Raw genomic sequence first — 27,213 nt, forward strand, 5'->3', positions numbered from 1 at the left:
CATCCTCTAGACGTCCACTAAACGGACGCCGAGTGGACATCAAGGGGACATCAACTGTGTTTCAGTCTGCACTCATTCTCGTCACAGGTGAGTGCCTTTGTGGTCATTAATTCTTTACCTCAAAAAGTAGCTTTATAAACTTGTCTTGTGTTTTTGTATTTTCCACTTGCATTCAAACCAAAGTGTGCAGCGATTCATAACCAAACCTGCACAAGCTTACATTTTCATGTTCCTTTTTTTTTTTTTCTTTTGCTGCTTAGAAGAAAAGGGAGCAGAATGCTAGCTCAGAATAAGAGAGATGCATAGAATGAGACAAATAAACAAAGGCAAGGAATTAAAGGGAATTTTTAAAAAGAAACTTCAGTGAGATGAAAAAATAACTTGGAGCAGTTATCTGCTGATTATACCAAGTGGTGTTGTTATCAAAGGAAACCGAGCACCGCACTTTTCTCTCAGCTTGAAATAGCTCTGTGTTTTGAGTATCTGCCTACACATGTAGGCAGAAAGGGAAGAAATATTTTTCAGAAGCCACGTTTGAAAGAATAACTTCTTGCAAGCTCACTATACACCCCTAAAATTGTGTCTTAAACATATGTGAAACATTTAGATATCCATGACCAGCAACATAAAAATCAGTCTCCAAAAAAATACTCTATTAATTAATGAGACATTAAGTCTCATTTCTGGTTTTACTTACCGAAAACTGTCATCAAGTTGAGTTATTTTCAGGTTTTTCATTCAAAATCAAATATACAAACAAACAATGTTTGTCTATATTGTATTTTTTGATAAGAACTCTGTCAAATAAATAAATAAATAAATGTCCCATTGAAACAAACAAATAAATATTTAAAAAATACAAGTATTTGTGTTCTTTAGATTACCACAGACAAGAAAACATGCCAACTAACAAAGGTAGATGTGCATTGACCTTCGTAGGTCAGGATGTAATTTGAAGAGTATTTTTATCCTAACTTGCTCATATCAATATAGCAAGAATTAAAAGTGGTGAAAACAACTGAGCAGTAACAGTTTATTTTGCTAATAGAGTGGGTATGAAAAAAATAAAATAAAATTGCAACTGTTAGCGAACTGCAGCAAATGTTTCAGTGTCAGACATGCTTCTGCAAAAAAAGAGGAGTTTCATTTGAAGTCCTTTTGCAACTCTTTATGAGGGGAGGCAGTAATTTTGGGGGACATTATGGTTAACAAGAACAAGAAATCGATGTGAACCTCTGCATGTTCTCTTTGTACCAGAAGTCTTACATGGGATATACAAAAGACCTAATAGAATTATAATACAGACAAAAGTATCACGTGTCACAATCACAAAGATCAGGCGACTGATAAGTATGAAATGGAAATGCTTGACACTTTTTTTTTCTTTTTTTGAAAATCAGAGAAGAGGGCTAAAATCACAGCAGCACATATTAAAATGCAGACACACTGTGTGCCTCTGGCTAATGGCGCCAGCGTGTCTCTTCCAATCACTCTGCTTTTTATTCAGCTTCTTTAAACTTATGTGGACTTTTTTTTTAAAACTCATGTATCCAAAGTTTGTCTGTTTGATTGTAAAACTTTTTTTTCGTTTATATGGGTCTTGCCGAGGCTTTTGCACCCGTCTTACATTTAGCATATCAGGACTGTCAGATATTATTGACCAAAAATTTAATGAATTCATTAGAATGAGTATCCTGCAAACACATGTGTAAAATATGGGGGACTTTTAAAGGCTTTTCCACATAAGAAGAGTGTACTCTAAAATTCCAACAGACCCCTCAGCACTCATTACTTTTCTTAGATTTCCCGGGATCTGGCGGTACAATTGCCAATCTTCCAGTTACTGGTCCTCTTTTATTACCCTCAAACACCCTACGCCCCGTTTGACCTGGAAAGTTTTCCTGCTTTGTGCAATTGCATCACTTTAGTTTAAATACCAAAAACACTGATTCATTTCACAAGTCAGAGAGCAAAACAACTGCAGACCTTCTCTGGCTTTCCTCAACAGATCAACCCCAGAGGTAAGCAGTGAAAGCGATAGAGTGAGAGATGAATGTAGCAAGGCAGATGAGAGCGTTCTCAAAGCCAAAGTGAGGAAGTGTTAGGATCTGTGTAGTTTCTGTCTGTCTAGTCCTGTTTTCCCCTGAGTCTGTCTTGATTGATCCCAGCTGTGTGTCGTTCCTGTGATTACCCTCCCAGTGTATTTAGTCCCACCTGTTGTCAGTGTTCTTTGTCGGATCGTCGTCGTGTCTCACGTCTGTGTCTGTTCCTGTGCTGCCAGAGATTTTCTGTTGTTCCTCCTGGTTTTTTCATTAAATTATATTTCATCATGACTACCTGGGATTCCCGGCGTCTCTCTCACCGCTCTCAACCACACATCATGACAGGAAGTGGCTCGGAAGGAAATGAAAAAGTGGCAGCTGGAACAAAAGCAGAGTTCAGGAGCTACTTTCAGAACTTGTAAACTTCTTGAAAAACTTTCAGCATTTGATTCTTTTCCCCCATAGTTCAGATTGGCACTCCTCTTCTACTTTTTCATATTGCATCCCAGAAGGTTAGCCTGCTTTCATTTCTCCATCTGCACACACAGACACATGTGCACATGCATCCTCTTCTCTCTCCAGTTTCACTCGAATGCCCAGTTTAAATCAAATGTACTAAACTTGTAAAATAGGAAAAGATTTATATGAATTTGCTTTTCTTTTTCTCTTCATGTGCATTTTGTCAACTACAAGGTAAGTTTGTGTAATTAAATTAAACATATATTGTAGTTTATTTTATAATTGAACATCTGATTGAATGGGGCTGATGTGTTGCAGTAGCTCTATTCAGGAAATGTCATTCAAACGGTTTGCTGGGAGGAATTTATTTTCCCTTTTGTGGTTTGAAACCCAAATTATTAATAATTTTTGGGATTAACACCTTGTTATGAATTGAGTTTATGACTACAGGAGGCTGTCATAACCCTCTAAATATATGATGAGTTGAAGTGTACAGTATATACATCATAGATGTACAATTGAAGCTCCACAAATAACTAAATAATTTCTTGATTCATTGGGTGAATTTTCCTGGCAGTAAAATGGGTTTCTTTGCCGCATTAAAATTATTATTTTTGTTTAATATCAAGAATTAATTGTTGCCATTTTTCAGACTTGATGTGTACTTTTTCTGAAACTGTTTTGTGAAATAAAAAAGGTTCTGTGTTGTGGCTCCCACATGCTGGCCAGAGGCAAGCAGATCATTATGAAGGTGAATCTAATGAATTTCAGAGTCAAAACAGAAAAAGCAAAAAAAAAAAAAAAGGTTGTGCATAAAAACTGGAAACAATGCATAAAACCTCAGGAGTAAAACAGTTGCTGGATGGGAAGGATTTAGCTCCTTGCTAAATCCTGGTAAGGATCATTACTGGATGTAAATCGTGAGTCTGATTAACTGGCTGTAGGAAAAACAGGGAGGTTGAGAGAAAAAAAAAAGATCTCGGCTGAGAAATGGTTTTCAATTAATGCAAAAGCGAACACATGGATAAGTGAAGCAGTGACTAATAAAACATGCACTAAAGCAACCTGCAATGCAAAACAAGAATTCATGGAAATGCTAAAAAGCATTTGATAAGCAAACTCACAACAAAAATGACTAAGTGAACTCAAAATCCCTCATGGCAACATAAATAACTAATTCTAAATTTTACCAGGACAATTATACAAACCAGTAACATTTTAATTAATATCGCATAAAGCTATTTCATAATGCTAAAGGAGAAAAACTGAATTGCATTACATGCTGTCTCTACTTTAGTATATTGTCAACAAACCTTTTTCAGTCTGACATCATCGTATTGCCCACATGTTTTTTGTTTTTTTTTTCCAGCTGAATCAAAGCGAAGCTTCAGGATCAGATAATGCCAGCCGTGGGCTCTTGAGTGCCACAGATGGCTCGACTTTTCTTCAAGGCCTCTTAAAGGTCAACCTGGATTAGAAGGATCTACTGCTGTGAAAGACTTCTTTTCTCATTCAAGTAACTTTCCCCCGTCTGGCTCGAATGACTACAACACATTTGCTCCAGCATTCTACATTAAGAAGGTCCTGGATGTACAGTAATAGACTCTCCCAAGTAGGCAAATAAAACATTTTAGAACCCACTGTAATCAAAGTAGGCAGGACTGCTGGGATCATTTTATGTTTTCAGCACTTTATTCAACAAAATTTGTGAATAAAAAAGTGAATGCCCCAGCAATCCTCAGAAAACTGACTGCCTCAAACTATGTTTAGCAGATTGCTCTGGAGCACAGGTACACAGTAAGGGGACTACAACTCCACTGTTTTTTTCTTAACCTGTTCACACCTGTACAAGCTGCACTAAGTAGGCATCAGCTACACCATTCCAGCTATAATTTAAAGCGATATATTTTAAGTCACGTTCATTTGCATAGCACATCTTAGGAACAACACAGTTCAAAGTGTTTTACCTAATAAAGAACATGGCACAATAAACAGAAATAAAAAAGCATTACATTACAGTGGAAAAATGAAGAGTTAATAGCAAGATTGTTCTCCAGACTAGAATTAATCCATTTTCCAGTTATTATTAATCAAAGGCAATTCTGAACAAATTAGTTTGAAGCAGAGGTCTTCAAATCCATGCCTCGAGGGCCGGTGTTATTAATCTTTTAGATCTGTCTCTGCTTCAACACCTAAATAAAATAATGAGGTCATTAGCAGGACTCTGGAGAACGTGATTGGATACTGAGGAAATTCAGTCATTTGATTCAAGCGTGTTGGACATGGGACACATCTAAAAGTCGCAGGAAAAAACACCTGGATTTGAGGACCCATAATAGAAAGGAAATAAGTGTTTCAGCAGTTTTGCAGTTTTCTGGAAGTTTGCACCAGATCAGTGGAGCGTAAAAACGTAATGGTTCTGGGGATGCAGAGCAGACTTGAAACAAAGACCAAAATGTCTGAGAAGTTGATAGAACAGCAACAGATCTTTAATTCAAACATTCAGTTATTTATAACCTGACAAAAGTATTTCAAAGTCTATTCCCTGAGCTATAGGGAGACGGTGTGAGGACTTTGGATCTGAGATGATGTACTCTATCTTCCTGGTCTTAGTGTGAACATGAGCAACTATGTTCTGGATCAACTGCACTTGTCTGATTCACTTTTTAAGCAGACCTGTGGAAAAAAATGTTGCACTAATGCAGTTTGGCTAAAAACAAAGTGCATGGATGAGTTTCTCAAGAGCTTGTTGGGACATTAGTCCTTCAATCCTACCTAAAAAATGTTTTCAGACAATCGAAGGCCAACTTTGTACTTGTCTTTGTTGTTGAAGGTTAAGGCCTAAGTCCACCAATAGATCCAGATAGTAGTGATGGAGGTATTGCTGAATGTTCAATGTAAATATGTTGGACAGCTTCTCGGCTTTTTTCACCTCTAGGTGAGCACAATAACGTCATCTACAGCTGAACTACGGCATTGTTTGTCATTTTTGGCCTAGTCACAATAAAGCCCAACCACACTTTGTATAAACTTAACATGATTCTCTAAGCTCCTGAAAACAGATGACCTTGGATGGCAACGCAATAACTGAATCTGTGTGCTGACTCTTAATCATTCCTCTTTGGGTCCAAAAAGAATTACCTTAATTTTGTTTCTGTTTAGCTGAAAAAAGTGATGATGGTACATCCAAGCACTAATTTTGTTTTTTTCTATGCATCTACTCTACTTGTTTACCTCCCTTTTGTAAAGATCTATTTCATAACATCAACAATAACCCTATTTAAATTCAAAAGAAGGGCGTAAGCATGGCAAAAAGTTATTTTACAGTTTTATCTCAGTCATTAGTTTCTACCTCTTGAAGGTAAATAAAAACAGAGTCTGAACGAAGCAGGGCAGATTAAAATAGCTTGTAAAAATGGCTCCTTTGTTATTTTTCAAACAGGGATTTGACTGCAGGCCAAGATGATTTAGAGGAAAGTGTTAAAAACATTAGAGGGAGTTAACACCTTTAGATATTTGGGGGTTCGGTTTAAGTGCGTTTTCTAGAGGTGAAAGGTCAGCCTTCCAAGAGCTTTTCATGGAAGTTTAGTTCCTTCAGGTTATGCAGCAAAATGTTTTATGTCTTTTATGTGTCTGATATTGATGGAGTGTGTTTTCTTTTTTGAAATACAAAATCCTTATCTCTTCTTGAGTGTATCGAAGATCCAAGATCATCTGTTTTCAGCAGCTTGCTTTTATCACAGACCCACTTCTGGTCCAAAAAAACAAAAAATGGTTTTAGTGATACATTCCTCTCAGCTCAAGAAATCTGTTTTGGATTTCATAGTAACATAAATCAATCTTACATCTTTATCTTTTGTGGTTATGCTTCTTTTTTGCTCACACAATGTCCTTTATTATATATTTTTCCAGATTTCTTTCCTCACAAATCCACCCAGCCTGTCCAAAATAAAAGCAATAGTCCATTAGTTGGCTTTGGCACCATGTTTCTTCAGGGCTGCATTTGAGCAATGGTGTTTCCACATGGAAGCACATGCTGCGCAAAGTCATGCATTAATGCTGCCAAGTGAAAACAGTGGTGGCATCGTGGCCACCAGTGACAAAAGTCAATTTAAAGTTCTGTTTGGACTCTCTCCCATGCTCAGGAAGTCTGTGCGCATATGTCTGTGAGTGTGTGTGCTCGCACAAACATGTGTGCATCTGTTTGTTTGGTGTCTTGAGCTGCAGCAGGAACATTTGCTTTATTTGGGACCAAGCCTTCTCATTTATATTCAGAGTCTCTGCAAGGTTCTGCTTGACTTCTCGCACACAGACACTATCTGGCGCACACATACACATCAGGGTACATGTACACAGGGGTACTGTGCACCTACTTTAGTCACAACCCAGCTTTTACGCCTTTCCTCAGATCCCTTAATCCTCCGTGGCTGAATAACTTTGAAGCAAACAGGCACCAGCTCATCTGAACTTTGACTGATGGCCAAAATGTTCCGCAAATGGAATGGCAAGAACAGAAATCCAAATACTTCGACAACAATTATCTCCGTTTGTAAGCAGTGAATGTGACCTTGGAGAGTATTTGGGCATGTATGAAAAGAGTTGAACAAAGTTTATAGCATTCCCAGATCGAGGTCCATGAAATCTAATAAATTACCCCGGGTAATCTTTCCTGAGATGGTGTCGGCTTACATCTGTTGGCCTCCAGGCTGTAGAAACTACACATGGCACAGCGAACTCTTATCTCAGGCTAAACTCTTACTGGTTGATTTGCAATTGTGGGTAATGAACAAACCCAGGAGCCAAATGAATAAACAATGTATGCATTCAAAAGCCTCAAAGATGTATTTTTGCATGCAAACTGTTATTCATGAGGAAAGGTTTATGAGTTTAAAATGTGCACACTTTAGAAATCCTTTAGAGAGTGCCTGCGCGCATGCATTCCAGTGAAAATTTGAACTTTATCTGGTAACATAGAAATGCGACCAAATTAAAATGAAGCTAAAATCAGTGGGGCAGTTTGACAGTGATTGCTGTTCACACTACTACCTACCTGGAGTCTATTTCAATATGCTTTACAGACCATATGGCTTGTAGCAAAAAATGTTTTGCCATTGCCCTTTTCTTTGATGCTATAGCATTCGGTGTCAAGCTAAGATTAGATGGCCAGAGCTATAAATTTTACCTCTAAAAATTCACCAGCCTGAATGTTGTCGCTTAGAGACACTACATTTACAGCAGATACGCAGCTTCAAAACAAACTGTGCATCAGCTGCAACTTCCTCTAAAAATTAACATGCAGACATACTTGTCAATCCAATTGCACTAGTCCCACCTGAATGACATAAATAGTTCAGGCAGTCTTGCAAAGACTGGTTGACATTCTTTCAGGTGTGTTGGAGTATTGATGCATGCATCCAAAAGTTGCAGGACGGTGGCACTCAAAGACATCTTTCCATTTAACAACAGATGACAGAAGTACAAGAAAATACCATTATCGGGCAGTTAGGAGGAGGGCAGTTATTTAGTTAGTTACAGCAAAGTAGAATCAGCTCAGTCACTCTACCGGCAAATCACAACGCTGATTAGGCGATGGAAACACAGCACAGCATTTGCTCTTTATACAACTGGTGAAAATAGAAAAACTAATCAGATAGAAAAATTCTGACAGAAAGATAAAGATTTGCCACTTTTGATGGCATCCATCTAAATAAACAAGAAGCAGAATTAGGGTTATTTTTCTTCAGGCACTTTCCGAAGGCTTCCCATTTTATGAAATCTTCCAGTGGAAATCCACACTTCATTATTCAGCTGTGTATCTTATAGTCAATATACATAAAACAAATACAAATCCTTGTTCAGTGGAGTTTCTTCACAAAGTCATGATTACAACCATCCACAGAAAGTTAGCTTGGGCTTCATAATATCATGTTAATGATAACGGGAACGATTCAACTAGCCCAATAATCCAAGATCCACATACATTGTTTTTTCCCTGCCGGTTTTGCATAAACATGATTTCAAACATAAAACTGCTCACAGTTTTATGCAGATGTCCCCAGGTTATGAGGGGAAGAAGCTACTGAATAAAAAAAGTCTATATCCTGGCCCGTAAGACTTCAGCTTTGAGCTCCAACAGGATTTGCATATTTGTTGGACTGTGTAAATGATCCCTCTGCACTCTAATATGCGAGGTATATTTCTCACCGCAATCGCCAGCGCTTTGTACATTAGGGCACTTTTGAGACTTAATGAGGCAAATTAAGCTTAACCTTGTGTAGCTGCTGCAGATATTTACAGTCTTATTCTCTATATCCATCACAGCATTGCAAACACACAGAGACACACATTCTCACACAACATGATAAAACTTGCCTGAAATACCAATGCTGGCCCTGGGCTTCATGAATAATGTAGATGACCTACACCCTCTCATAAACTTTACAGCCCCCCTTCCTCACACATAGCCTCCACACTTCTCATAAATCTTTTCTCTCATACCGCTTGACTACCAGGACAACCGATGAGATTCCTCACTCACAAGCGCACACAGACGAGCTCACGCAATCCTGCAGATACAATGCAGATTACAGGAAAAGCCCTTTTTACCTTGAGGTGTTAGTTAAAGGTTGAGTGGTGGAACGAATGACAGCTGAGGAACACATGTTGATGTTTTAAAGTGGTTTAATGCTTGATCATAAAACAAAATGGGTGTGCCTCAAGTGAAAACGTAAAATATTTACTATAAATATGAGTGCATATTTGATCTAATGGTGATTTCATTGCCTCTGAGGGGAAAGCGCCAATAAGGCAACTTGTTCGTGATTCAAAGTAAACCTTTATGCTGTTTCTGTTGAATTATTTTGCTCAGGGGACTAAGATGGGGATATGATGGTGTGACAGCTGACCATACTGTCACACAGACCTGAATGGTGATCATTTTGTTTGTTTATCCTTAACATTAATTTAGACATTAGTTAGTGAATAGTTTTGATTTTTATTTTTGAAAATTATTGTCATTAGTCTGACCTTTTAGTTGACTATTTGCAGTGCACACATTTAGTTAACTTTATTTGTCAGTTCTTTATATTTTTGTTAAAAGCAACAAATTGATTTCTTTGTTTTGAGTTACCAGTTTCCTTTGGAGCTGCTGCTGGAGGGTCACAGAAGAGCTCCAGCTAATTGACGTCCTTATATGGCTGGCAAAACCTCCTCAGCGGGCCGTTCCATTTGTTTGTCAGGGGACGGGGAAATTTGGTTTTCTTTAGTTTAATTTGACCATTTCTTTAATGTTTCTTCTATTTGGTAGTTTCATTCTAATGTTTGTTTAATTTAAAGATTTGGTATTGTATTGATTAGTATTTGTTTAAGTTTTTGTATGTTTAATTACCCCTTGTGTGTCAGCAGTGGTCTGATCAGCCACTATTTAAGTTCCCCTCATGTCTTGTTTGTTAGGTCAGTTTTGTGCTTGAGTTCTTTGTGTTACCACCTGAGTTGTAGTTTGTTATGTTGACCTCAGTTTTGGGCCCAATTCTTCATTGTTTAACTATTTTTGAACTTTTTTGTAATAAATTAAGATTAGTTTTGGATTCCATTCCGCGTCTCTCTGACTGGTCTATGTAAGAACCCTCACAGATGGTTTAGGACATCGCCACACAAGAGGCTTCAACAAAATTAAAGCATCAAGAAAAATTCTTCTTGGACAAATGTACAGTATTAACTGTATTAGTTTAAGGGGTGTTCACAATCTTGCTGTTGGGTTATTGCAGCTTTTTTTTTTTTTTTTTTAATTCTTCCCACTGATGGAAAGGTTTGTTTTTCAACTGAACAATATAAGACTATATACTAAATTAAAGCCAGAAAAATCTCTGGAATTATACATTTTACTCTCATTGTTTTACTTTACTAAACTATTGTGTGTTACCAGATCTGTGCAAATATTTTTTTTTTTTTTACCCTTTGTACAATTAAATGCATTGTTTTGTTTGTTTTTTATTTGACTGGATTTTATTTTAGCAACATGAGACCAACCAGGAATAACAGTCTCCTGGTGTTTATCCCAGCAATAACAGCCTCTCGATTTCCATTAGGTGGTGCGGATTTGGCTTCTTGCTTCGATTTGGGTTTGGTCAGACTCTGGGACCGTTCAAAGCTCACAACAGAGATTTGGGATCCATTATCAAGTCTGTCAGCCCCTGTGGAAAGTATTTAGTCATAGAAAAAGAACAATCAAGACGAGAAACACTGAGGTAAGTGTTTTTGTGAAACACGCACCGGAGCAGACGACTTCATAGTTCACACTGAATCCACATCTTCTCTGAGTATTGGAGGGAGAGCAGCAAGAGCAAAGAAAGACAGTGATGGAGTTTGTGGAGTCAAGGGGAGTGACACAGATTGAGACAAGTAGTGTAATGAACAGTGAGGATAGAGTAGATTAGATCAGACATGTTGTTCACACTGGCTGTCATTCTAAGGCCTCAGCTGCTGAAGTGCAACTAGGGCAGTGAATCATTTAGAAAATCCCCCCAGATTTATTAGCAGATGGAAGCACTTCACCAATCTTCTTTAGACTTTCATTTCAATTTGAAACACTGAAGGAAGCAACAAGTATTTTCTAAATAAAGACACTTAAAATGTTCCAAAAGACGCCAAAAGCTGACAAATTGTGAAAGGTTTTAATGTATATTTATTACTGCTAATATTGCCTCCATCTGCTAGTGCTCACTTCATCCACCTCACATATTTAAAGGAATCCAATAACCCAGAGAGAACTTCTGACTTTTTGACTTGGATTACTGAGACTTGGGGATCGTGCCATTGGTGTGAGGTGGAGCTGCATCACTGTCATGCTCATAATCGCAGTAAAAGAAGAACCTCTTGGGTATTATTGCCACAATATACCCAGCTCAGCTCCCTGTCACAGTTTATAAGAGGGGATGAATTCAGATGGCTATGTCTCATTTGGCTTCCAGTTTAATTTATGGAGATTTATGTATATATGTAGCAGAGTTGAAGAAGTTGGGGCGAACTCAGTGGGCTCTAGTAGAAATCCTGTCCTGTGGCAAGTCTGGAGCATGCGTTTGAATCGGATGGATGACTAACATCATTTTGCAGCGTATGGTTTTGCGTGCTCAGGCATAGCAGTTCTCAATTTAGACACAGGCTTTGGCCCCTCAATTATGCATCTTATAGTTTGTGAAAACAAAGAACTCAGTCTAGAACTACTAGCACCCCTGTCACATTTATTTTCTTTTGGGTTATTTATTTTCGCTGAAAACATTAGAAGTGTAGCTGCAAAAGTTTCAATTAACACTTTTTTGATTTTACAAAAAGGAGATGCACGATTAAACCAAGATTTCACACATCAAAGAAAAGATTTAGCAGTACTTTGTAGGTCTTTGGAAGATGCTATCTGGTCTTTATATGGCATCAGGTTGGAACTCTTAGAAAAGTGTTAAAAGCTATTTTTAGATTTAAGATGGATTTCTTTGCAGCTTTGTCGCCTTGTTTGTGTTTCCTGTCTGACTGAAAGGTCAGTTTTATGCCAGTGCAAACTTTGCCTGCTGAATTTCATACCAAATTTTGCTATAATAAAGAAGACGGTCTGCACTTTCAGCAACTCTGATATAATCTGAAAATACTTTTGTAAACAATATCCATCCATTTCCTTTCTAACTAATGCAGATAATACAGTATTGTCATTATTGTGAGTTTATTAGGCTGATGACCTCTTCAGATGGAAAAATTCACCTTTAGAAATACAAAAACTTGAAAACTTTATAGAGATTATATCAATATAAAACAGGGAAAAAAACGTAAAACTTTGGGGCTGTCTTGAAAAGTGAACATCGCTTGAAACATTTTATTGAGATTTTATGTGACAAAACGAAGTAGTACAAGGAAGGAAATTGTCCTTTCCAACTATTCACAGGTCAAAAAGTAAAATGTGTGGCTTTACTTCCTTCAGTCTTATACCCCTGAATCTAATCCAGAGCAACAAACTGTCTTCATATGAGAACAGATAGTAAATAATGTCCATCTGTGTGTAAATTAATCCGTATATTCAGCTGTTTTCTGAAGGCCTCAGACAATAGCAGACACTTCAGAGTTACAGCTGTGCAGAAGTTTAAAACACTGTTTGTATATGAAAAAGGTTATGAGAGATAAATTACTGCATGCTTTTGTGCATGTGACTTTTTTGCCCATGTGTTGTTTTTTCTTTCCCTTTGTTTTACTGTCTCCAGACAGTCAATTAAAAAAAGTAACCGAAGAATTCTCAAAGCCACACCTTGACCATGCAACTCATTTGGATATGTTCATGCACGGTGATTGATTGATGTCAAAAAACACGGCTTCTGCTCCTCTCATCATCCCCTGACTGCAGTGAGGCTCAACCACCTCTCCTCCCTGGAGAGACAGTTGCCTTGTTCGGACAAGTGAAGAAACGCATCACATTTAGCTGCACCGCAGTAGCTTAAATGACAAAATGTAACCTTAATGCTCCCAATGACTTGTTCTTTACAGCATCACGCTGCCAAAGTAGTGGCCTTAGATGCTTACAGTTCAGTAGTACAGTTGTGAATTTCGGCTTTGACAAAGACTGACCCTCCAGTCTGCAGCATGCTGGTGGGTGGCAGCATCCTGTTAATGAAACATGTGTGAAACCCAGCGTCAGGCCATGGCTAGAGGTTTGTGTGCTTGTCTCAAAGGGGGACCATATTAAGGTAGCCTGCGGCGGTGGCTGCTGAGTGTTCCTTTATTTCAGCTTGCCTTAGGCTCCCCCAAACACACAGTAAAACAAATTAATTCAAATTAGCTTACCACAGCCCAGTGAAGAGCATGCAGGAGCTACAGCATGGCATGTATGTGCAATACATTCCAACCGATTTTCTTTAAAGGTTTTATGCCATGTTTCATTATTTTGTTCTATCTCATCCTATGCTTTTGAATTACTCATGTTTGCCTAAACAGGAGATGTACTGCATGCACATCCAACAAACCAGGCTGTCAAATGTTAATTATTAAAGCAAGGACACCAACACAGACACCGTTGCCCACATTAAAGAACTTTCCAGTATTTAATTAGTGTAATAATTATCAGTGAAACTAAGCTGCTGCTTCATGTCTCCAAATCCACATAAACACTTAATCTGTGGGTTTCAGTGGGAACTTTAAGGGACTACAAGGTCATCTCTCTCATCAGCACTTAAATGTTGTTGTTTTTTTTATTGCCGCTCACTTTCTTACTCTGCAGAAGAACCAGTGGAATTTGAAAAGAATGCATGTGGGACAGGAAACCGAAGGGAACATTAACGAGAGAGAAGATTAGAGGAGATGTGTCACAAGAGACCAATGCTGGAACTGTGCACAATACTGCAGCAGAGGAAGGGGAAGTGGAAATATAACCTTAGGATGAGGACAAGGTGCAGGAAAACGAGATGCATCGGCTCAGAGAACAGTGTCTACATAAATTAATTGTTGCACAGTAAATGTGGTGATGTGTTCCACGTTACCTTTTATTTTAATGCTTGTTTTTATATCTGTGACGGTCCAACCGGTCAAGGACAAGGACAAAGGCATATATAAAAAAAATATCTTCTATTTATTTTTTCCAAAAAAAAAAAATCTTAACAAAAGTTTTCAACAACAAATCTAAAAAATATAACAAAATGGGCCCAAAAGAAATCAACTAAGGCAAACATAACTCAAGATAACAAACTAAAAACTGACCTCACACAATGAACACACAGGGGAATTTATACAAACAGGCTAGCCTACACAAACGAGGAGGGGAGAGGAAAGGGACAAAAACAAATAATGCATAAACATAAATGACTAATTGTAAACTAAAAAAATTTTGACTTTAACACAACTATAACACCGAAATAACCTAATACCAAAAAGGTTTTAGCAATTATGCCATTAGTGGAGAGAGGCAGATTCTTTGACATCAAGTCCCCTGCTTCCAGCAGCCTGATGGACTGTTCCACTTCCTGGTTTTCCTTTCGACCAACCACCTTCTGCCAGCCAGTCCTTAAGCTCAGCAAAACAAAATGTTAATGATCTTAAATAAACATAAGGTGTTTACTAAATGTGTGCACCCAAATTAGTAAACAACCAAATGCAATAACCACCACCAAAGAAAAACCAAAGAAAAAGTGAAATTCTAATCATATGAAAGCATTTAAATAAATACTAACACTGAGGAAAAGATGGAGGAAACCTCCACAATATCATAAAAACGCTACTTTTTAATTAGGAAGCACTGTAGGTAGACGGTTTTGCAGCAACTTCTAGAAAGGGATCAATCGAAACATTTGACCCTTTTCGGTGTTTATAGAAGTATTAACTTTTACAGCACCTTTTGTTGTGTTTATGCATCATTTTATTGTCTACAGTCAGTGAGGAATTAAAATGCTGGGGTCAATGTAAGAGCAGTTTGGAGTTTTGATCTGTCAGTCTCTAGAGAGCAAAGAGGGTAAAAATACTAGCTGTTAAAATGTTAATATTTGCATGAATTGAAATGACTTTTCAGTCAAGGACACAGAACAAAAAAAAGTGCAAATTTTATTTCTGTAACTTAAGAGCTTGATGTTCACTGTAGCAGCAATTGTTCTCAAGTGTCCTTCGAGTTTCAGAACGGTTCATAAGTTTTAACCGCCACTACTTTCCCTTGTTATTTGTTCACTTAAAGTTAGCTTGCCATATTACAACCACAAGCTTCATTGTATTTTATTGAGAATTTAGCAGTCAGACCAACACAAAGCAGTGCATTGCTTTGAAGTGGAACCCAAATGATGCATGGCTTTCAAAAGTTTACGCAAATAAAAATATGAAATCTGTGTTCTCCAAGATGTAAAAAGGTGATAGAAAAACATTTTTCAACGGTACTGTATGTCTGGCAATTTTAAGAAATATGCAAAAAAGTACAGTTTTTATACAAGTTTCATTCTGCTTTTTGAGGCTAATTTGTGATTGGAATTGTACTTGAGGCAGGTTCTCGCCATTATCAACACTTTTTTCTGTTGACAGGTGAATTGGACTTTGCCTTCTCTATGACCCTGAAAAGGATGAATCATCATCCGTATTTCAACACAGACGATAAGCTCTTAAAACACAATACCTCAGGTGCATGTTATAAAACCTTAGCAAGAGATGAGGGGTAATGCTAAATTCTGTTTAACTGGTAGTAGGTGGAAAGGCTGGGGTTGGATTAATAAATCCCTCAGAACAGGAGAAATAAAAAATTATTTTTTCTTTCTTGTCTAACAGTTAAGATTTTCATAATGTGACTGCAGAAAATACAAGAAATGAGAGGTAATGCAATAATACTCCAGAGGAGAACAGTTTTAGGATGATAATGAAAATGATAGATGTGGGGACGGCAGGAAACTTAACTGTCACTGTAAACCCAAGGGCAAGTAAAACTACAAAGGACTCTGTGGTTTAAATCAGTGATCAGTTTTTGAAATGCATGGAAGGAAGGAACTGTGGGGAGTGGGACCACCGGGTCTCTGCAGGGGGGAATCAATACAGACTGTGTTAATCTCTCTCTATGTGTGAGTAAGAGTGTGTAAGCTGTAGTGAGCTTATCAGAAAAAAAAAAAAAAAGTTTCTACGGCTGCTTTGGTGGAGCCGCCAATTGGCAAGTCTTGACTTGGCTGCAAGCCAGCTACTGGGCATGAGGTGAGGAGAGGGAATGGTTTCACTCCATCACCAGCTTAGTGTGTGTATGTGTGTGAATAGCCTCAGTACATCAGAGCCGCAATTCACTCGTGAGTGAAAGTGTCAGCCTTTTTCCGCTCTCTCCATCACTGTGCATGAGTGTGTGTTTGTGAGAAATGCAGGAGTTATGGATATTGATGGGTCTGGGTGCTCAGCCTAATCTCTGCTGCAACACAAAATACCCTGGCACCGGCAGGAGAAATCTTAAATGTGTACACACCCTTGTTAAAATGGAATGCTTTGTTATGCATAAAAGGCGCCTTTGATAAATAATTTAAAACCTTTGCACCAAGTCTGACGTGGCACATATCCTGAAAAATTCAAGTGAAAAACTAATTTGTTGGAAAAGACAACTAAATAACATGGTGGCATATATGTGCATAAATGAGAGACTTTTTAAATTCAGTAGTAGCATTCAGGCTCACACCAATTATAGAGAATCTGTCTGATTGTACTTAAGGTTAAGATGTTTTTGTATGATTTTCCAGACGCGTGCTCATTTGCATCATTTGCCTAAATACAGTAGTTTGCACAATGATTACAAAGTAATGAATGATGTCCTTGGACAAATGTATCAGTCAAGAGAAGGGTATTACAATATTCCATAGCAACATTTACAGAGTATGTTAAATAAATACTTATCCTAATATCCTCATTTGCTTACTGGAAGGCTAAAGATGAAGAGGGATTTTATCTTTCAGGATCAGAGTCCAGTTAGACATGTTCTAGAAAATGAGTTCATGAGAAGAAAACAGATGCTTTAGAATGTCCTAATCAAAGCTCAGAACTAAGTCTGACAGAAAATCTCTACGGTCACTTGGAAAGGACTGTATTAAGTAATCTTAATTTAAAGGCAGAGTAGATGAATATTACCAAGTGAAAATTCCTACCCAAATACCAAAATTTTATCAAAAAAATATACACCCTGATTCAACATTATTCCACCTATTTGTACTCTTCTTTTTCTTCCAACACATTGATGTATTTTTCATTTGATTTGTTCAAGATGAATACTACATAAATATATAACATGCTTTAAAATTATTCTTTTTTTTCACTCAAAAACCTGGCATTTCAACACTTTTAAGGTCAAGTGAAAGACCCGGGCATTCTGTGACGGATAATCACACACACAGTACTTTGCATTGACTTCTTTTCATTTTTCATTCATTTCTACAGCCTAACTCTGACCCTGACCCTAAAACTAACCACTTTATGCTGTGAGGAGGAGAAGGTCCTCACATTGTAGTATTTGTTGGAAAATGGGCCTTACAAGGTGAGAAATTTTAAAACACACACTCACACACACACACACACGCACACACACACACACACACACACACACACACACACAGAGAGACAAGATTTACTCTTTGCACATTTTACATGACTATAAAGATCAGTTGAGATTGTAACAAACAAGATTTAAAGAGTGAAAGGGGTAAAGTGTCTAATAGGCAAAGCAATCTGTGAAATCTAAATGTCATTATATTTAGCACCGTCTTCACACACAGAGAATGCAGAGATGAAAAAGCAATTACAAGCAGGCAGGTTGATTTTGATTTTAATTGGAGCCCTCGCTGCGAGTTCCACCTGTTATTGTCGACAGCCAGCAAACATAAATGTGGGGCTGACAGTTCTGCAGAATGTCTTCACTCCGCTTAATCGAAATTCCTGTGGCCTAATCACCAGCTCCCCCCCTCACAGCTCTGCTAATAAATTACATGAACAGCAATAGTGCAAGGTGCTTATAAGCAGTACTTAGTAAAAGTCATTAAGGCGTAAAAGGCACGTCATACAACACCTTTACTCTTACACTACTGGAGTGCTGGAAATAGAAATAGCCTTTATTGTCAGGTGCAGCAGCAGCATCAGGTATGTAGCTTCATTTATATATGGTTACTACTTGCTATATAAAGCCATCTTGTGGTTGTGGATGTTAGCAGAAAAAAATGGACCCACTGTGTTTTGTGTGAAGGAAATTATGCAGCTTTATTTTTAGTTTTTTGTGCCAGATCTCAGTTGGTATGTATGCAGTTCCAGCTACATGTATTGTTGCATTCCTGCAAAAGATGTGTAAAAAAGCCTTCAAATTAATCCATCTTGTATTGCAGTTGAATAACGTAACACTGAAGATTTGTAGAAAAATTGAGGATTTATTTTGAGCATAATTAGATTTATTTAGTGTAGGGGGGGAAAAATCCCACTTAAAACAATCATTGCAAACATAATCACAAATGGCATACAGTCATTACTGGAACCAGGAAAAATCCCTTTAACATACATAAAACTAAAGTGTTTTATAGTACTTTTTGTTTTGTTTTATATAGCAAAAAACACTCCAGATGGATTTAGCGCAAAACAAAAGAGACTACAGTGTGTGGAAAAGTATGCCTGCTGTACTTTAGGGTCTGTGTTGTTGCAGGTTTGTCTTCAAAGAGTAAACCTTGTTGGAACAAATAGCATCAGGAGATCAAAATACCAAGACACTATAAATTAAAATATTTTGCCCTCCAGAAGATAACTCAAAAAAGTGACTATACCTCTTCCCAGACGACCAAAAAAACAGTGGTGTAAACTGAAGAGAAGACAGGACCCTGGACTCTGGGTCATCTAGACAGAATGTGCAAAGAGAGACGGTCAAACATCCCTGTCTCTGTATTCCAGCCTAGAGAAAAATCTAACAGGACAAGTGATTATAAATCCATAGGCACACTACACAACTTTGACAGCCTTCACAGATTTTAGAAGAGCTTGAAATTCACTCCAACAGACAGGTTTTCTGTAGATTTTTGATTTATGACTGAAAAAAGTGTGAGGCATCACATACTTAACAAGTGTTCCTGCTGAGGGAGCGCAGACTACAGCATTGGTCAAAAAACAATAAAGCTACTTGAAGCCATCAAACTCTTGACTGGTAAAAAGTATTCATACTCGTTAGTGGTAATGTAAGTTAAATTTTGACTTGGATTCTGTTGCAGTTTATCCAACCTTTTGCCCCTTGACCACTAGAGACCACAGCACCCCTGGTGGCCCCTCATGGGATAAGCATGTATGATGATGGATGGATGGATGAATGGGAGTTGCGTTCCTCATGTTGAGATTTTTTCAATCAACAAGTCTTCTGCTCACCCTTCAATAGCAATGCAATATTTTCCTATTAAGTTATAGGTTTGTGGTTGGGTCAGTGATCAGTTCAAACTACACAACTGCGTCCAGAGTCAGCTCAAAATTTACAGAACGTATAACAGACTACTACTGAGGTCAGGTTGGCTTTCTTCACGCACCTGCAGGCTCCGGTCTCCACCGGACCGGACAGACCCTCTCACCCTGATGGATTTTCCTGACAACTCACCCCACCGACTGTCTCCAGCAAGTGCAGGCTGGTGCAAGCTTTACTGACCAAGAAACAACTGTAGAAACAGGACAAATAATTTGCGAGGTGCGTCCCCAGCTTTATTGGAAAAAGAGGGCTGTATGACAAGTGAGCAGCAGAGGTAACATTAATTGTTCCACCTACAATTTTTTTTTCTTTTGTGAAAAAAGTGGACCATAACAAAAAATATTAACTTTAAGACTTTCTACACATCTTTTCTAAGGTGGCCAATAAATGTGGCCGGCACTATGTGATGATGAATTCGAATGATGGATCCACAGGTCTTGGGTCCACTCGTGTAAAGCACATTCGCATGCATCCATTTTAAATAGTCAGAAACAGAAAAAAGGAACACGGCTACACATTTTGCATATGCACATGCTGCATTTAGTCTCTCCCCTCCCCCTCCTCCTTTTCATCTGCAATGCAAAGTAAGTCCATCGTGCAAATGATGTGTGCCCAGAAATTCCCAATTAATTTTACTCACCGTGTGTAAAATATGGTGGAGGGGCACTGCTCAGCGCCACGGTGTTGGAAGACTGGAGTTGAATTATGAGGACGTGGGCTGACGATGCCGGCCTGCCGCTGCATGCCCCTGAGCGCACGGCCGTGTTAGCATTTCAAATTGAGTTACACGCTAAACAAGCAGTGCGCCATGTGAGTGCTAACTCATCTGTTTATTGCAGGGCCTGCCTTGTTTGTTCCTTCTAAAGTTTGTTTTCACAGGAAATCTATGTATGTGTGTGAAATTTGCTTTAGATTCCTTGTCTTAAGAGTATAAAAACAAATGCTATTTCTGAATGTGTGTGCTTAGAAAGTGTCTGAAGGTGCGGCAGCGGAGCGCGGACGTTCTCGGCTCTTCTTTTCCAGAACTTTTATCTACGGTGCTGAACTCTAATCATGTAAATCAGTTTTTTTTCCCCTTCTTGTTCCATATATGAAGATGAATAAGAACCAAGCCTGTGATAAAGGAAAGAGGAGAGAAAATGAAATTAACTCTGTGATTAAAGCATCCTGCTATACGGGTCTCTTGGTGCACTCACAGAATGTGCATGCCGCAGTTCATTTCAATTTTCCGAGTTTCAGTCATTTGGCTCATTGTAAAAAACAATGTCCAACTCACATTTTCATATTGTATGGACTCAAACTTCGCATACACCTCTTTATTCTGTCCATAAATCCTTCTGAATGTGCTGTACACTACTTTGCACAAACTAAATTGTGTAATCAAAAAAAAAAAAAAGTCTCCACTGTATGATTTCTCATGTATTGCCTCCGGAGAATTAATTTAACCTGCTGGTAATTTACACTTACAATTGAGGTGAAGGCTGCTGTAGACATTGCAGAATATTGTGTGCATGTGTATGTATAGACATAAGTACATGCAAATAGATAATAATGAAAATAATTAGCTTGGAGCACCCAAGCTTATGGTATTGCTTTATCTCTTTCAATTGTGTATTAATCTCTGTTTTCAATATATGCATATACAGCATACATATTTTTTAAGATGGCTTCATTTGTATGTATGAGTTTGGTGGCAGGTGAATTAGTCTGTATGCACGCTGCAGCCCAAGCTGCCTGATTGCAGCATAATTACCATAAATCAAATTTACATTTGTCACATAATTTAGTTCTCATCTTGGCATTGCCTGGTTAATTTTAGTGCCCACTGCATGCAAGATTTATTGTCATTTATATTAATAACACAAACACACGTACACGTGGGTTCCTCCTACACACGTCTCTGGGGGGTTGTCATCACGCACACGATGTGTGTGCATATTTCACACTGTTGCTCTTGCGTCCACACCTTTCTCTAGGCATTTCTCCCCATTGTAATCAACATCTAATTTATTACAAATAGCTTTGATAACAAAGTTGGGTGAACTGCTCAATTGTATCCAAAGTAAATCTTTGACTTGAAACATTTAGAATTAGATGAGCTGACTTTGAAGTTTTACTGTTAATTGTGAGTCGCCCCATATGTGTTTATCTGATACACTGAGTGGACTTCGATGTGTTGAGTCAAGGTAATCCAGAAATATCTTAAATCCAATTTGGAGAAAAGAAAACTAGTTTACTGAGTCATGCTTATAAAGCTGCACGTGGAACAAAAAAGAAGAAGTTGAGCTAAAAACAAAGCCAGTAAATGGGCAAAACACCAACTGAAAATCTCTAAATAACTTCAGCCTGACTGGAACGCTGAAGAAAGGTTGTGCACGCTGCTCATTTATTTCCCAGTGTTTGCAGTGTTTGAGCTAAGATACCTGTCAGCAATAGAAAGAAGACACTTCTTGCCCGTACAGACCAGAGAGAAAAATTGAGACATTAAAGTGCTTGAGCTAAACTTAGATCTCTAACAGAATACTATGGCAAGATTTTAACATTACAGCTGTGAACTGAAGCCCTTGGGAAATAAACCCACCATTATTGTATATTTTGCAATATGAGTTTTAAATTAATGTGCTGGAGCATAGGATGAAAGAATGCCACAGATATGCTGCTTTAAAGTCATCTGTGATCTGGAAAATGAGGAACTATTTACCAAAAACAGTAAATGTAACTTGATGATGCAAAACAAAAGTATTACCTTTTGTTGTTTTTGCATAATTTGCATTCACACCCCACAGAGCTTCCCACATTTACAGCTGCAAAACTTAAGTCTTATCTGTATCTGTATCTGCAAAAGTCTTATCTGCATTTGCAATGAGACCCTGCTGTACATTACACATTGAAAATAGGTGAAATAGTATCAAGTACATAATCCAAACAGAAAAACAGCAAGCTACCAGCAAGAGGAAGATGTCTCCAGCTGTCTGGTGGGCCTGCTTTTGATGTTGTGAGATCATTTGCCTTATGGGCAAATCCAAAAGAAACCCCTGGAGAGGGTGTGATGAGTCTCTGATCATGTTCTGAATCTGAATCGAATATGGGGTGGAGGCACTCCAGTAACCTTCTCGGCAATCCTCACCAGTCCTGTGCAGGACCACGCTGAGATTCACTGTACTCAACACACTCCCAACCACAACCTTCCAGTCTTCTGAAGAAAGTCTGAAAGCTTTGTACAGACAGTATAGGAACTGACAATCTAGTCTGTTATTCTTTACAAGGCTCAGTCAGATTGAAATAATAATGTCTGTAACATCAATTTTAAAGTTTTGCCCAGACTCTCACTTGGCTTTTGTTCTGCACTTTGACTGGGTGGGTCATTGTAACACATGAATGCCTTGATCTAAACCATCCTGTTGTAGCTCTTGTTTATGAACCTTGTACTGCTGGAAGGTGAACTTCTGCCCAAGACTTTTTGAAACTTATGTTATGGAACAGAATGTCTCAAATTTAACTCGGTGATCGAAGGACATGATATACAAAAAAAACAAAAAAAAAAACAAAAACAGTTCATCACACCTCCTCCACCATGCTTGGTAGCTATGAGTGGAAGCTGATATGTAGTGTTTTGCTTTTGTCTGTAGAGAAATCCATTATATATGGTCATTAATGCTTGACAACTGTTGTAAATAATCTCCCCCTCCCTTGCTTCTGATTAAACTCCCTCTGTAGAAAATCACAAAATCCAAACTGGTTTGAAACGGCCTAATATCTCTCAGACGGATGTGCTGCAGCAGTGACTGCTTTCTTATCGTTATCAATGTTTTTCGTTCTCCACATCGTGATAATGCAAACCTGACTGTCTTCCAGCATTAGACTTTGAAGAATGTTAGAAACTTTTCAAACGTTTTTTTAATGGCATGCATGTCTAATGTAAATGAGAATTTTTTTATATGTAGCACCTTGCCTAATATCTACCCTCACAGACTGCTTTTGCTTTATGGCTTTAAGTATTTGAAAAATCGTCATCTGAATAAAAAATTGGATGGTAGAATGAATGTATGCATAGCATGTTTGCACTTAAGACCCAGTGAAGAAGTTTTTAATTTATATTACAACTTTCTTCTTTTAGGAAAAAGTTTGAGATGTGGAGGAGGCTGGTGCAAGTCTGTTTTATAAAATGAGTTCTCGCCCCCTGATGGAAAGTCCCTTCGCACATTTAAATCCTGTTCGCTTTGAAATAGTATGAACCTGAAGTAAGTGCGAAGAATGCTCGGGTCTAAACATAAATTATGTATAAAACAAATAAAATAAAATATTTGGTTTCATATTTAATCCTTGCTGAACCACTGAGAAACACCCAGCTGCATGCAGTACTTGATATTTGCTTTTTATATCGCAGAGCTGTAAACAAAAACATATTTATAGTGGACGGTTAGTTTTATATGCAGTTTTTTTTTTTTGACAGTATTTCTAAACTCGTTTTCATCCTTTTATCCTCACTTTTCCTTTTTAGCAGCCAGACGCACCAGGTGTCGTGTCTCCCTCATCTCATCTGTCATGAGCATATACAGGTAAAACTACAAGCCACACAGACAAATCGGCCTAATGTCTCGTAATGCTTTTGTTGTTTCAAATGTTTTTAATTGCCTTCAGAACTTGGGGAAATAATTAGCTGATCTAATCACATAAGCAAAGTACCTCCTAATGAAGCAGGCAATAAGGTGATTAAATCACACGTGCTACTGGAAGAAATCCAAGCTACAGATGCAAACTGACAACCTCTCAGCTACGAAATTATACAGCGACACAGAATAAAGTACAAATGATCAAATCAATCCTAAATTCCTCTGTGGATTAGTGGTGGTTGAACATGATATGCAAAGGTTACCCTTTATTTTTGGGGGGTTATTAAAATAGTCAAAATAAAGTGTTGTATATTGTTTTTCCTTCTGTTGTTTCAGACCATTTTGAATTTAGAAACTTTCTTAGTTAGTACATGGCACACACTTCTGGATGAACGGACAGACGGATAAATCTTCCTGATACTGAGACAGGAAACGATGTGGAAACACATGTTCTTCCAGTTTCTATAGTTTCCCCCACACATTAATAGGAATGGAAAATGTCAGATTTTTTTCAGAAAAAGAACCGTGTATTATTTTGTACAGATTCAAATTAGCTTGTCCACATGCAAAATGTGAGCAATTCCAACTAACTGGTTCCTGTCGTTCTATGTCTGTGTTTTCCCACATCATTTCTTCTAATGGGGATGCTGCCTGAATGCGTTTTTAATTGCATTATGATTACTGCTGCACTTGTAAACTTGGAAAATGGCTGCATATTACAACTTTTATGAGAGCAACAGAGTCAAGGGAGGACAGTGAATCTTTTACAATTTTACAGGCATTTCAACTCATCCTAGCAAGTTATATAGAGGAACTACAGCATAATGAAAGACCATTATTCAAATCAGGTCTTTGTGCCGCTCATTGTTCCCTCAAGAGGGGACAATAAGGCAGCAGATACGGCAGGAAAGAGTGGGTGGTGGTCAGTCGATGCATCATTTTTACTGTGGTAAATTGGAGCAGAGCTGCAATCGAAAGATGGCGACACAAAACATACGACTGAGATAGAGAGTATTCTTCGTTGTGCAATAAAATTCAGCCCAAGGAAGCAGGATGCAAGTGCTTTCTGTCCATACTTGTGTTCCTGTTTTTAATGGGTCTGGTATAAATCAGTCGCAAAACATTTGATTCAAAGCCGAGAGACGCATGCTATTAGAATGCTAAGCAGCCGTTTTAAAGAGTCTTAATGCTGGGAAGGTGTAGGTCAATAAATCCACTTTGACACTGTGTTCTGATTTCCTTTCTCTGCAAGTGCTTCTGATCAGTGGGTACACAGACACACACACACACTGATCAGAGGGTACGCATAAGAATACCCTCAAAGTTCTGAGGGAAAAGATCAGGAAACATGGAGAGAAAATATATTTTTTTAAAAAGTAGAAGGAAACAAGTAAAGTGCAAGAAGACAGGGGAAACAGAGGGCAAACAGGACGAGAACAGAGGGTGAGAGTGTGTGGAGGGGGGAGATGAAAAGAAGATAGAAGTTGAAGTCAGTAGATGAAGAGATGAAAATGGCAGGAGGTCAATGGTATATAGAAATGGAAGAAACTCAGAGGTAAAGATGAGGTGACAGAGCAGAAGTGAGACAAAGATGAACAAAAAGAAATTGTAGATAAACATCGAGACGGGGGAGAAAAGGTTTGAAGAAGTGGGATTCAGACTAGATATTTAGATGACTAAGAAAACTCATACCACTTATGGTGTTCTTAGCAGGAGTTGCTTGTTTCTATTAACTATGAAATCATCAAGCAAATGTGGCATGTCAGATTTGCAAATCACCAACAGAGGTGTTAGAGAGTCTCTACAGGATGTTCTAATATCATCTTTTAAATTGCCAAAATTGTTCATTGACAATTAAAATACAAGTGCATCTAGAAAATTGAATGAGGGAATTTTTTGTCCCTCATTTCAGAAAGTGAACCCCAAATATACAGATTAATTACATATAGCAGGAGATGTGGCAAGCCGTTAACGCTTATAATTTTGATGATTATGCCTTAGAGAGTATGAAAACCTACAATTCAGTGTCTCAGAAAATTAGAATATTGTAAAAAAAAAAAAATGGAAATGGTCATTGCTAAAGAAGCTGGTTGTTCACAGAGTGTCATACCCAAAGTTGAGTGGAAGGAAAAAGTATATTAGGAAAAGGTGCAACTTTGAGGGGACTGTAAAGTAAATCCATTCAAAAATTTGGAAGAACTTCAGAAGGAGTGATCTAAGGTGCAAAGACACAGCGGCTTCATCAGTCGTAACAGGATTATTAGAATAAACTAAAAGATTTGTCAATATTCTGAAACACAATTAACCACTGCTGAGTTTGCCACCAATAATTGTACTTGTTTTTACTGTGAAAAATATTCCACATTGCCCTATTAATATTAGCAGAAGGAAGTGATTCGTGCTTACTAGATACTTTAGATCCAGTTCTCGTGCTACGTTTGGCTGCATGTTCTTCTTCACTGTAGTTCCCCCACAAGGTAAGATGATGAAGAGCGTGGAGTAGTGCACATCTGCAACTCTGCTACTTTGTTCTTCCAAAAAAAAAAACTTCAAACAGCTCTCCTACAATAAAGTCAAGCATGTGCACGTAAAAAACATAGAATGTGATAATAAAAAATGAATAAATTATTGCTTCTTCGAGTTCATCCACGGCATAGTTGTTAAGAGGTCACGAGTTCAGTCAAGTAAAACGACTATGTTCCTTAAAACAAATTATAAAGTTCTACATTTTCACAAGTCTTTTTGTCTGTGTGCAGCTGGAGATGACGCTGTTTTAACTTAATGCAAATTACTTTTGAGCCTTTTTAGCGAGGAAACCTATAGGATGAGGTTGTTGAAAGGAGATAAAATTCTCAACCTGTGTGAAACTCTGAAACTGCTGCCGGCTGATGGCTTAACTCGCCTCGTGTGCTCCAGGCTGTGCCGACACAACCGCTCACTTTGTGTTTGCTCGGAACAGTGTGTGACAGTTTGGCTGCGTGGTTGTTTCCCCGTGCCTGATATCCCCTAATAATCTCGCTCAGTTTTCTATTCAACCGTTAACTGAAGCATCAATGTCTCGTGGAAGCATTGCATTGCATCTTTTTGTGTGTGTGTGTGTGTATGCGAGCGTGTGTGCGTGTCTATGTGTGTTGTTTAGCTACTGTTGTTAGGA

General features: G+C 38.1%; 2 long non-coding RNA genes across 2 annotated transcripts; one reads left to right on the top strand and one right to left on the bottom strand.

Annotated features, from left to right (window-relative positions):
• Nucleotides 1–46: 46 nt before the first annotated feature.
• On the top strand, nucleotides 47–4,155 carry LOC107833520 (uncharacterized). The gene is made up of 2 exons (XR_001659267.1): nucleotides 47–87; nucleotides 3,871–4,155. It is a non-coding gene; the product is annotated as an uncharacterized LOC107833520 (long non-coding RNA).
• LOC107833521 (uncharacterized) lies at nucleotides 2,098–27,213 on the bottom strand. The gene is made up of 3 exons (XR_001659268.1): nucleotides 27,203–27,213; nucleotides 14,265–14,267; nucleotides 2,098–2,394 (listed from the first exon to the last, which is right to left on the bottom strand). It is a non-coding gene; the product is annotated as an uncharacterized LOC107833521 (long non-coding RNA).

This window comes from Poecilia formosa, unplaced genomic scaffold (genome assembly GCF_000485575.1).
Source record: "Poecilia formosa unplaced genomic scaffold, Poecilia_formosa-5.1.2 Scaffold401, whole genome shotgun sequence".
In the NCBI taxonomy this organism is placed as follows: Eukaryota; Metazoa; Chordata; class Actinopteri; order Cyprinodontiformes; family Poeciliidae; genus Poecilia; species Poecilia formosa.